Genomic DNA, 13,235 nt, shown 5'->3' with positions numbered 1-13,235 from the left:
CCAGAACCTCTAAGAGTTTCTGACATGCAGAAGGCATTCTGTAAATCTCTTGAATGGCTGGGGAGAAACCTCCATGTTTTCTTTCCACCTTAAAACTTAACCCATGATATGTTTCCTAATACATATACCATTAGCTTTGAATTCCCTACAAAATTGTCCACCTACATTCTTCTAATTTCTCACTTTGGGACTGACAACTGTTCATTATAGGGAAGATTTTATATCTAATCACTAAAAAGAAATTTTAGAATTCAGTCTTAAAAGAAAATAAAGGTACAGAAATATCTGATGGAAATACAAATGTTTTTTAATTCTAAATTAAATATTTTAAGTTTAAATGAAATCAAACTACTTCTAAATTAAAATAACTGCAGAGTAAGTCAAACTTATAGAAATAGAAATAGAAAGGAGCATGGTTGTTGCCAGGGGCTTGTGGATGGAAATGGGAAGATAATGGTCAAAGGGTAGAATCTTTAGTTACAAGGTGAACAAATTCTGATGATCTAATTTATAGCACAGTGAATATTGTTAATAATACTCTATTGCATATTTTAAATATGCTAAGAGTAGATCTTAATCCTTCTCACTAAAAAATATTATGTGAGGTGATGGTAATGGGCATGGTAATTAACTTGATTGTGGTAATCATTTCACAGTGTGGGTATATATCAAATTCATCAATCTGTATACTTTAAAATATATATAAATTTTGTCAATTATACCTCAACAAATCTGGGGAAAAAATAACTGAAGTATAATGTATTTCAACTGAACAATTTTTAGAATGATCCTATGTTACAGAATGTTTTCTTTCTAGAACAAGCTAAAGAAATGCACAAATCTAGACCATAATTTTGATTTGATTACCATCTAGTCAAAACTTTCGATGGTTCCCACTGAGTGTAACATCAAGTCCAAGTTTCTTACATTGGTGTCTAACATATTCTTTAACCTGGAAAGTTAATTTTAGGCTACCTTTAGGTCAACTCCACTTCTACCTCATAATCTAAGCTCCTGCCACAGCCCCATTACCCACACACATTATGGTAGTTCACATCTCATTGCTGCTCTGCTCATCTGATACTGTCAGGTATAGTTAAGATAAACTTACTTGGAATCATACAAATAAGTTTGTATAATGTTAAGTTTTTCTGAATTCCCAAGTAAAGCTCACAGAAGTCTCTCAACCAAGATACTACAAATAGTTTTGGATCTAAAACTTATCAACTGTGATCTTAGCTAAGGAATGTCACTTAAGGATAGTTTGCTCACCTGTAAAATGAATATCTACTTTATCGTTCTGTTACTATTTTTAAAAATAGAAGATGCCTAATAAAATGCCTGAAACAAGAAGACAAAAAGGGCTGCATACTATTTACTTCCTTCTCCCAGCCATTCAACCCTATTGTCTATACCAAAGCTCTATCTCTATCATACAACTTCTCATTTATCTGTTTTGATTAGTTTAATCCTCATTCTTGAAGTTATTTTTTACTACATTACACATACACTCTCCTTGGGTACTAATCTACTATTTATAAGTTTTATTTATTTATTTTTTTAAAGTAGGCTCCATGCCCACCATGGAGCCCAAAATGGGGCTTGAAACTCACAACCCTGAGATCAAGATCTGAGCTGAGATCAAGAGTTGGATGCTCAACCGACTGAGCCACCCAGGCGCCCGTTTTTAAGTTTTGAACATGTGATTTGAAGTTTCAAAACTATTATAAGGCATTGTAAAGAATAAGATAGATCCCTATGAGCCTGGTCTATCAAAAGGTGCATTTATTGTGAAATCTTTTAAATATATGAGTTTGATATAACCAGTGATATAAATCATTGTTTAATTTTCTGGTTAACATTACTAAAAATGATTTTGGGGTGTCATGATGGAATGGTAATAACTTTAGTGCAGTCAGTTTCTGATATTATTCACAGAAACATTAAATAGCTTGCATAAGATTATTTTCTTTAAACAGTATATTTTAAAATAGCAGAACCCTACTTCAGAATTACTGCACCTTTTCTTTAAATCAAAGATGCTTCAACTTTTTCATTAGCTGATCTAGATAAATAATTTATAAGTCAAGTTAAAGTCAGAGCTCTATGTTGAAGTTAGATTTTCTCTGAAGAAGTAAAAAACAACAATTTGGAGAAGGTTAACTCTGATTAGGTAAAAAGATTTCTTCCAAGTGATGCTATTTCTGTCACATTATCCAAAACTGCACATTTTCTTCTGGCTTTATAGATTCTGTTTTTTAGTCCCTGTTGGGGCGTTTTGTCCATTAAGTACTTTTCCTTCAAGGTACTGAGGAGTGTTCCTTTTAAACACAATATAGCAAATAATTTGTTATCAAATGTCCTGGCTATTTCCTATTTTTTTTAAGTACTAGATTTTTTTTTATATCAATTGAATTTGCAATCACAACTATTCATTCAGGAGAAAAGGAACCTGCAGATTGAAAAATAGACCAATTTAAAGGAAAGTTCATTTTGACATTTAAACCTCAAGTAAGAATTAAACTTTGTCAATAGTATCAAATAAGAAATAAAAATTTTTGTTTTCAGGGGAAAAAAAGTAATGTTGGTAGGCTATAATTAATTTTAAATGAGATAAAATTTGTACTCTTTTTCATTTTATCTTTATTTTCTATAATATTATTTTAAATATATATTCTTGCAACTTGTCTGAATGTTACATTGCCAAGACAAACTAAGTTGTGTCTCAAGTTTGGAAGAAATATTATTTTGAGTACACTGAATATTCTGAAGAATTTTTATCCATTTTACTGTTTTAACATATAAATGTTCTGCCAAAATTCTTTTCTACAAGTTTCAATTTTCTTGAGAAATTCCCATACATATTCCCAAATCTATTGTATAATAAAAAAAAAGCCTTTGGGAAAACTTAGAAAAATGCTAAAATGATTAATAAAACTAATAAGTCATCAGCATCAGTACTAGGTCTATAAGTATACTTCTAAGGTTAAAATACCTTTAGATGGCTAGATATAAACACAGCTAAAGATACAGATACAGATATATCTACTATCTATATATTTACCTATTATCTATGTATCTACCATCTTCTACAATGATTGCAGACATCTTTATAAGAAAGAGCAACATTTTTAAAAATTAAATTTAATAGGACAGGAAATGGCACACCATCTTGATCTGAACAAATCAGCTTAGTCATAAAAAGACCTGTTAATATTAGGTATATAAACACTTGCCTCAACCAAGAAATCTTTCAGTAAGGAACATGCTTAAAACTGTATTCCACTTTCATTAAATACCATTTTAGAAAAATAATGTTATCTTCCTTCTTGAGAGATGCTGAGGAAGTCTTTTCTGAGGGACAGAACTAAGGGAAATGTATTTCCTTCCGACAGTTCTGCCTCTGACTTTCTTATTGCTCATTTCTTTATTACCAGGATATACGTAGTAAAATACTCTCCCTGTCTTAAAACTGAGAATATACTGAGACTATATCCATAGGAGGAACTTCTAAAGTAAGACTGGGGAAGCCAAGGGGGTGTCTGACAGATCCATCCCAAGGCTCCTGAGGGGGCTTTGTACTCTGTAACTCTATTTCATATTACATCTCCTCTGCCAGGCCTCTCCACTTTCTGACAGTAGTTCATAGTAACTAAAGAGCCTGTTAAGGTTTTAAATTCAGAGCCAAGTTCTCTAGAAACAATGAATATAATCATTCTACAATAGACAGAAATAGATAAATATTTTTCTTGAATTTTCCCACCAAATATTATAATGTGGCTGTTTAATTTCATATATGCTTCAAACTGACCTTCTAAAACAAAAAAAAAAAACAAAAAAACCCCCACCACTGTGGATAGTTTCCACTGCATCCCACTGGGCTAGAATTGGAGAATCAATCAAAATAGTATACCTTCGACTTTCTAAAACCTTCTAGAAACTGTATATCCCAATAAAATTCCAGTCATATCTTTTCCATAAGACTTTGTCCCATGGAAAGGATTTCACAGCAGGACTCAGAATTTATCCAATATTCTTTTTAACACAGGTTAATTTTTCTTTTCTTTATCTATTGAGGGTATTATTTATTATTGGATGAAAATCTTAATTGTAAAATCTTTTTTTATCAAAGGGATTCCAATATGATTTAAATTAATTGATTTTATTATTGATTCCTTTCTGTAATTAAGAAAGGTAATAGTTTATGCCATTGTCTATGCTAGTCAATTTAAAAGAAATATGCTCTCTTACTAGATTGTTATCCACTGAAAGAAATCCGTGTTTGTAAAGAAAAATATAGCCAGTGAAATAAGAAAGGCTAGCCTGAAAGCCCCAATCTTCTATATATTTAAAGAATATATTATTGGGAACATAAATGGGAAATAAAAGAGTACAAAAACATATGATAGTGGTTTATATAAACCCTAAACTTGTGATTTACATATAGTCATTGACAGAACAGAATGAAATTTGAAAAAATTATATAAATTGATAGATTTAGAGAATCTGACTATATTATTATCTATTGCTGAGTAACAAATACTCTGAAACTGAGTAGCTTAAAGCAAAAAACCGTTTATTTTCTCAGTCTCTGTGGATCATGAATTACAGCATTTATCTGGATGCCTCTGGCTCAGAGTGTCTCAATAATGCTGAATTCAAGGTGTTAGCCAGGGCTGCAGTCATCACAAGGCTTCACTGTGAGCCCTTGATCTATCTGTCCTGGACTTCACCCAGTCTGTTGACAGACCACAGGTCCTTACTGGCTATTGGCTAGAAACATCAGTTCCTTGCCATGTGATTCTCTCTGTAGGGCAGCTCACAACATGTCAGCTAGTTTCTCAAAGAACAAGTAAGCTGGAACGTGAGAGACAGAAGCCCAAAGGGGGGTGGTGGGAACAGTAATTGTAACCTAATTAGAAAGGTGACTTCCCATTACTGTTGTCCATTGTTTGTTAGAAGCCAGCCATTAGGTAAAGCCCACACTCAACAGAAGGCATCAATACCAAAAGGCAGAGATCACTGGAGACCATCTTGGAGCTACCTACCACACAGTCTATATGAAAATAAAGGTGTTATTATGAAGCAAATTAAGTGTTAACAGAGGCTTAATTATCTCAAATTTAAAGTTGCTATAAACATTGCTTGGTTGTATTAGGTAATATGAGCACTTCAACAGTGATATATTTAGCTACTTCCTTCTCATTATCCAAGAAAGAAAATCTGATGCATGAATTGGGAAAAGTACTGTCAGCTGCTGATTGATAAAATTAGGCAATTAGAATAAAAGCTAAAAATGAAAGAATGACTATATTTGACGTCCTCAAAATCTGGTGCCAATCCACCCCTTTTAGAGAGAAGATAGCAAGGAGGCCTGATTTCTTTGATCCTAATCCCCTGTATTTGTTATGTTATTTACCTATTATCTTGAAGGGACTGAAACTAATGTATATTTATCCTCTTTGTGTATTAGATCCAGTTAGGGGCACTGGATGTTCTTGTAAAATATTTTTGAGTCGTGCCTAGTGATTAATAACTTAACGTAGCTTCAAAAAAATAAGGGTGTGAGTATTATCAAACACATACTCTACAATTTAAAATCTCTTTAAACTGAAGAGAACCCTCCCCCATACACACACACCCCACACACATGCTGAAAGTAGAAGACACTAATAGCTGAGATGATCTCAACATAACCTACTTCCCCAAGCAAGTAATGAAAAACAATAGAGGAAATAGAGGAACTACCTATATGTTTTTATTATCATCAAGCTAAAGAAATGAAAGAAAGTATCATTATTGATACCTTTGTTCACATGGGGAAGGAAGATGTAGATACCTGATGAATGGAAAGGAGACCATCTCAGTCACTTATGTTTGAAAATTTAATAAAGATGTCCTCTGAATGACCACAGAAATATTGCACTCAAGAAATGAACACTAGAATCTGAAATTTAAAAATTCATTTCATGGGATGCCTGGGTGGCTCAGTCAGTTAAGCATCTGCCTTTGGCTCAAGTAATGATCCCAGGACTGACTGGGATTGAGTCCCACATTTGGGTCCTTGGGGAGCCTGCATCTCCCTCTGCCTCTGCCTCTGACTGCCTCTCCCCCCTACTCCTCCCTGCTCTTACTCTCTCTCCATCTGTCCCTTTCTCTCTGACAAATAAATATTTTTTAAAAAATACATAAATAAATAAAAATTCATTCCACATTTATAAACCTTCTCTTTGGTTTTGGTTATGTTAAATTCAATTATTGAAATGAGGGCTGCTATGATATTTCTCGAATTCCAGAACCCAAAGTAGCCACATTAGAAGGGAGCTCAGTTTTCAATATGCCTCTGGTCTCTACGGCAAATCAATACAATTATTCTTTTAATATTATAAAACGGCTACTGCTTTAATAGGGAAATCAGAGCACAGGCAATTTCTTAAGAAAGTAGTGGTTGGTCATGGTTAGAATAATCAGGGGTAAGGGGCGCCTGGGTAGCGCAGTCGTTAAAGCGTCTGCCTTCGACTCAGGGCGTGATCCCGGCGTTCCGGGATCGAGTCCCACATCAGGCTCCTCCGCTGGGAGCCTGCTTCTTCCTCTCCCACTCCCCTGCTGTGTTCCCTCTCTCGCTGGCTGTCTCTCTGTCACATAAATAAATAAAATCTTTAAAAAAAAAAAAAAAGAATAATCAGGGGTAAAAAAAATCATCAGGGGTTCTGGAAAAGAAAATGAAGGCATATGGCACATCTCTGATCCACAGGAAATGCGGATAACATTACAGAAGTTAAGATAGGCACCTGAGTGCTTGGGTGGAAATGAGGAAGTCACTATGGAAGACGAGAGAGAGAGTGTATAGAAGGCAGAAGGGTCACTGTGTTTTTAGAGAGGAATAAAAAAAAAAATGTGCACTTCTTTAATGTGGAATGAGGAAGCACAGCTTTGCTCCGTCAACCAGGAAACTGGTGTAAAAGACAGTGATGTACACAGTAAATGCAATGGACACATTTCTGAGGGCTTCTGGGCACACAGAGTTGCTTTGTGTGATCTGGGGGAACTTCTGTGAAGGGCAGCAGAATTTTCAACCACCAATATCCTTTCTGGTATGAGGATTATTTTCAGCTAATTATTTTTTAAGAAACACCAGACAGAAGAAGGGCTCTGTTACTCCTTTGTAAGAGACATTTACATTTGTAAGGGAAACCTCCATATACAGGGGCCTCTCCCTCTCTGTACCAAGAAAAAGATGGCACTAAATCTCTAGAAACTCTTATCAATGGAGAATGCAGGACTTAAATCTACATAACAACCATATCCTTGGTAACTGTGCTTTTCCTGGTAACCTCCCATAACCAACCCACTCCCAACACCTCTCTTTTGTCTTCAGGGGGAGATAGCACTTAAGGTGACAATGTGGGCCATTTCGGGGAGTGACAACAGTATTCCTGGATATTTCCCAAACAAGAGTATACATCTTATTAAATTTCCGTTTATTCTCTCCTGTTAATTTGTCTTTTATTGTGGGTGGGGGAGGTCTCAGCTAAGAACTTAGAAGGGTAGGGGCAGAATTCTTTTTCTTGCCACACACCTGAATGTGGGGAGGCTTAGAAAAAAGTATATTTTCCAAAAGGGGAGAATTTCACAAAAGTCAAATGAGAATAACTGCTAAACTTTATTAAGAACTTAATATATCCATGTTTAATGTGTTATATCATAGAACCCAGGGAAGTAGACTGTTATTTTGCACATTTTACAGTTAAAGAAAAAGACATAGAGAGAGCTTAAATAATTTGCCTAAAGCAAAAAAATAAAGGAAAGGGCCAAGATGTGAGTGTAGGCTGTTAGGCTTCAGAGTGGATATACTGCACTTTAGAAGCAGTGCCCCCTTCCTTCTCTGATAGGATTAAATGGTTAAACTGTACTCTAAAATTTGGGTTTCTCGGAATTCATGCCATTTCAGGATACAGGCAAAAACATTCCCAATCTATTAATGCTAAAGTGATGTATGAACATACCGAGGGTAAAGGAAGCTACTTCAATTGCTATTCAAAGCATATTAATAGTTCAGAATTCGAAATTGTATCTTGCCCATTAAAACCATGGAAATCAGCCAAGGGTACAAATTAGAGCTTGTTTTGTTTTGTTTCCTGCTTGTTAAACATTTAGCAGCACATCACAGACAGAAGTCCTTTAGGTCTATATATATTTTATACATATAGCCAGATGAACTGCGGAGACCCCGGGCCCTGAGGCCTCAACCTGTCCTGTCCCAAAGATGTCACCAAACGCTCTTGGTCTCCTCATGAGAAAGAATTCAAGAATAGACACAACACAGCAGATGAGCAACACAAGCAGGAAAGTTTATTAAAACGAAAAGACACTCAATGAGATGTGAGAGCAGGCAAGGTCAAGAAGGAGATAGAGCTGTGTCCCAGGGGGTCATGTTTCTATGGACAGTTGTAAACAAGGGGGAAGAATACTCATATTTAAGGTGGGGATTTCTTGGAAGCAGGATTTCACACTTTTTCTTCCTTATTTGGTCAGGGGTTTCTAGCCAACTTTGTCAGCCATCTTGGGACTATCTGGTTTGATCCAGCTTCTTGTGGCTTTGTTTTAGAGTGCTGGCAGGACAGACCTCTGACTTTTCCCGTAGCTGGCCATGACTTCCTCTTTGCTGGTTTCCAGGCATCCTGTTAGAACCTAACTAACTGCCTCCATATATGTGTATATATATCTTTATTTTTTTAAAGATTTTATTTATTTATTTGTCAGAGGAGAGAAAGAGCACAAGCAGGGATAGCAGCAGGCAAAGGGAGAGGGAGAAGGAGGCTCCCTGTTGAGCAAGGAGCCCGATGCGGGATGTGATCCCAGGATCCTGGGATCATGACCTGAGCTGAAGGCAGATGCTTAACTGACAGCCACCCAGGTGTCCCTATATCTTTATTATTATTTTTTTTAATAGACTTTGCTTTGTAGAGGACTTTGGAAGTCAAGTATGGAGATCTCCCATATACCCCCTGACCCCACACATGCATTGCCTCACTCATTATCAACATCTTCCGTCAGAATGGTATATTTGTTACAATTGATAAACCTATATTAACACATAATTATCACCTGAAGTCCAGAGTTTACAATTAGGGTTCATTCTTGGCTTGGTATATTTTATTGGTGTGCACGAATGTACAATAACACGTATCCACCATTACAGTATCATACAGAACAGTTTCACTATCAAAGAAATTATCTGTGCTTCATCTCTTCCCTTCCCTTTTTTTTTTTTTTAAAGATTTATTTATTTATTCGATAGAGACAGAGACAGCCAGCAAGAGAGGGAACACAAGCAGGGGGAGTGGGAGAGGAAGCAGCAGGCTCATAGCAGAAGAGCCTGATGTGGGGCTCGATCCCATAACGCTGGGATCACGCCCTGAGCCGAAGGCAGACGCCTAACCGCTGTGCCACCCAGGCACCCCCCCTTCCCTAACTTTTGACAAACATTGATCTTTTCACTCTCTTCACAGCTTTGCCCTTTCCAGGATGTCATATAATTGAGTCAAACAGTATGTAGCCTTTTGGGACTGACTTCTTTCACTTAGTAATAAGCATTTAAGTTTCCTCCATGTCTTTACATAGCTTGATAGCATATTTCTTTTTAGTGCTGAATAATATTCCTTTGTCCAGATATACCACAGTTTATTCATTCACCTACTGAAGGATATCTTGGTCGCTTCCAAGTTTTGGCAATTATGAATAAAGCTGCTACAAACATTTGGGTGGACATAAGTTTTCAGCTCCTTTGGGTAAATACCAAGGAGTACAACTGCTGGATCATATGGTAAGAGTATGTTTAGTTTTGTAAGAAACTGCCAAACTGTCTTCCAACGTGGCTATACTATTTTGCATTCCCAACAGCAATGAATGAGAGTTCCTGTGGCTCCACATCTTTGCCAGCATTCGGTGTTGTCAGTGTTTTGGATTTTGTTCATTCTAATTGGTGTATAGTGGTATCTCATCATTGGTTTAGTTTGCATTTCCTTGATGACTTAAGATGTGAAGCATCTTTTCATGTGCGTATTTGCCATCTGTATATCCTTTCTGGTGGGGTATCTGTTGAGGTTTTTGGCCTATTTTTTAGTCAAGCTGTTTATATTCTTGCTGTTTAATTTTAAGAATTCTTTCTGAATTTTAGATAACAGTCCTTTATCACATGTATTTGTTGCAAATATTTTCTTTCATAAAAATTTTCTTCTTAAGGAAAAATTGCACCTAAGGTTCTGCACTGATTTCAAAATAACTGTTTTAAAAGTAAAAACAACAAAAGAACTGGGAGGCATTGTTTAAAACAGCTTGTGGGGAGCAAGTCCAAAGATCATTATTATGTAAGGGCCTCCTTTCAATGGGAGAGAGAAGAGGAATGTTGGGGAAAAACAGAGCATTTAGGTTTTACATATCCATTTGATTAGATGCTGCTTAGGGAAATGGAAGGTCTTTGAATTCATACTGCCTCTAAATCTATTTCTCTTCAGTTGAAATCCTTTAATTTTAAATGTAATTGCCCAAAGTTAAGCTGCACTTGTAAAACATATGACTTGGAGAAAGATTAAATTTTATATTTGTGTAATCAGTTCCAGCATGCCATCAGAGGAGGGTAGGAATTAAGACTCTGAAGAATAATCATTTCAGAACAGTACCAATAACTATATAAAATAATCAACAGCAGATATTGCCCACATTACAGCTTCAAGTAAAATTATTTTTTTAATTTTATAACGTGCTTCTTTTTAAGCCTCCAGGTGCATGTACCTAATTTAACATTCTTGCATATGTAGCTTTTTTCCACATGAAATTATTCTGATTCAATAGTATACGACTTTTTTCTAGGGGGGACATCCTCAGACTGCATGAAGTATAAACCACATTCTAATCACATAAGCATATGAAACTCTTCTGGATGCTGGAAACTTCACAGACTATAAAAAGGGCTACATTCAGTAATGTATTATAGAGGAGGAAAAGTAATTTTCCCTTCACCCTTCTGACTTCTTAGCTGAGACCCCTGTAATAAAAGACATTAACAAGAGAAAAACAAACAGAAGTTTATGAACATGTATACCTCATGTATACATGGGAGATACCCAGGGAAAAAGGAGTCAGTCCCTGAGGTGGCTTGGAATTCAGGTTTAAATACCATGATAGGGAAAAGGGCAGAGGGTATAGGACGCCTAGGGCAAACAATGGTTAGGAAAGATGAATGGGCCCTTACATGAACAGAGGAGAGAAATAATGGTTTGTGACAAAGTTTGTCTGGGTGTGATATTGACTTCCAGTCTCCCCTCCTGTGACGAGTCAATCTTCCGTGGTTGACAAAAATCCCAGGGAGGTCTAGGTCAGTTGAATTACTTTTGAAGGATATGTCTTCAGGCAGATAGGGGAGTAATTCAGAGAAAGATTCTCCCTGCATTTGCTATCTTTCAAGGGCTTCCAGCTCAAAATAATCAATATACCAAAGTGGCATATTTTGGGGTGGCACATCTTGAATTCCTACAGTCATATTTTGGGTTGGCATATTCTGCTACTTTCCAATATCGTTAGTTTTACTTTTCACCTCAAATCAACTGTTTAACCCCTGCTGTTTGCTTTTTGTTACAGGAAGACCTGTAGCTGTGCTTATGCAAGTGTTCCAAGTGGAGGGGAGAAAAACCTGCTTTAGTTATACAGATAATAACTTTTTTAAACCTGAAGAGATTAAGGGGAAAAAAATTCACTTTTCCATATCATATTATTATTAATTCAGACTCTGAGGGAGCCTGGTCTCAGTCAGTTAAACGGCTGCCTTTGGCTCAGGTCATGATCTCTGGGGGTCCTAGGATGGGAACCCCACACTGGGCTCCCCCCCCATTGGGAGTCTGCTTCTCCCTCTCCACTTTCCCTTGCTCCTGCTCAATCTCTCTCAAACAGATAAAATATTTTTTAAAATCCTCTATAAAAAAAAATTCAGACGTTCAACACTAAGGCTTGAGATTTTCAACTGTGTTTTTCTGTCTAACACATACTGTCAACAGGTATTGAGTAAAAAACAAGGAGGCACATATATTTTTTGGTGGAGAGGAAGACTTTCTCGCTCCCTTCAAGGTCTCTCTAGCTGGGTGAAAAGCAAATTGACATGGAAAAGATTAACAGGAGAAAACCAAATTCAGTTTTATATGGACAAGGAATTCATACAGACATGAAATTTCAAAGATGGGCAAAATGGGATATATATGTCTGAACTAAGGAGAAGGGGGTAGGGTGCCCTGGACTTCAAAGGGAAAGAATATAAATCATAGAGCAATAAAAGGAGCAGATGTTTGGTAATTAGATGTTTACCCTGCCATACAGATGGGTCACTCAGATAAAATTTATCTCTGGCAATAATGCTTACTCTGGGAAAGATCCCAATATAGATTCTTCTATGTAGTTAAGGGGGGGCAAAAGTTTCTCTTGAGCCCACAGGGTCTTAATTGCCTTCCCCTTAAAATAGACCGAATGCTGAAGTGGCACATTTTAAGGGGACTTGTTTCAAACCCTTTCACCTGGAAATGGCCAAAGCAAATGAATAAACTAAATGCCAAGGAAAATTTAAAAAATATTTTTTTTCTTAAAGTCTTAAAAAAAAAAACCCATAGGTTTTATAGTTTAACGTAACACTTTCTCCTTTTTAAATTTTTTTGTCTGAGTCACTTTTGGATAGAAGACCATTTTAAAGTTCTGTAGAGTAAAAACCTACTTAAAAACATTTTGCATTGGAATCTGTCCCTAGAAAATAGTCTGAATACAATTACTCATATATTGCACTTTAAGAGAGAACACAAAACTTTCCTTCAGAAGTAAAGTTGTTTTCCTGGTTATAGTCTATAATGTGTAAATTTAGCATATCTATATCCCAGCTACCCCCTCCAAACTCCCTCCTTTTCCCTCCATCCCTACCCACCCACTCATACACACTGGATCAAAAACACACATCCACTCACTGAAGTCTCCAATTCTACAGTTAGTCTTTTAAAGCTTGTAACTTGGCAGAGGTAATCCAATTAATAACAGAGCTCAGTGTGAATGGATTACAGATTTTTCTCTTTACAAGAGGCATTGATCAGGGATGATGACAAGCACTAAGCTACCACACAAAGATTAATGGTTCAGAAAGAGGAATTGGATGCTGACAAAGATAAACCCTTCACATCTCAGTTTTGAGTAAGATCAGGGGT

Source organism: Ursus arctos, unplaced genomic scaffold (genome assembly GCF_023065955.2).
Source record: "Ursus arctos isolate Adak ecotype North America unplaced genomic scaffold, UrsArc2.0 scaffold_8, whole genome shotgun sequence".
NCBI classification, from domain to species: Eukaryota; Metazoa; Chordata; class Mammalia; order Carnivora; family Ursidae; genus Ursus; species Ursus arctos.
This window is presented reverse-complemented; position numbering follows the sequence as displayed.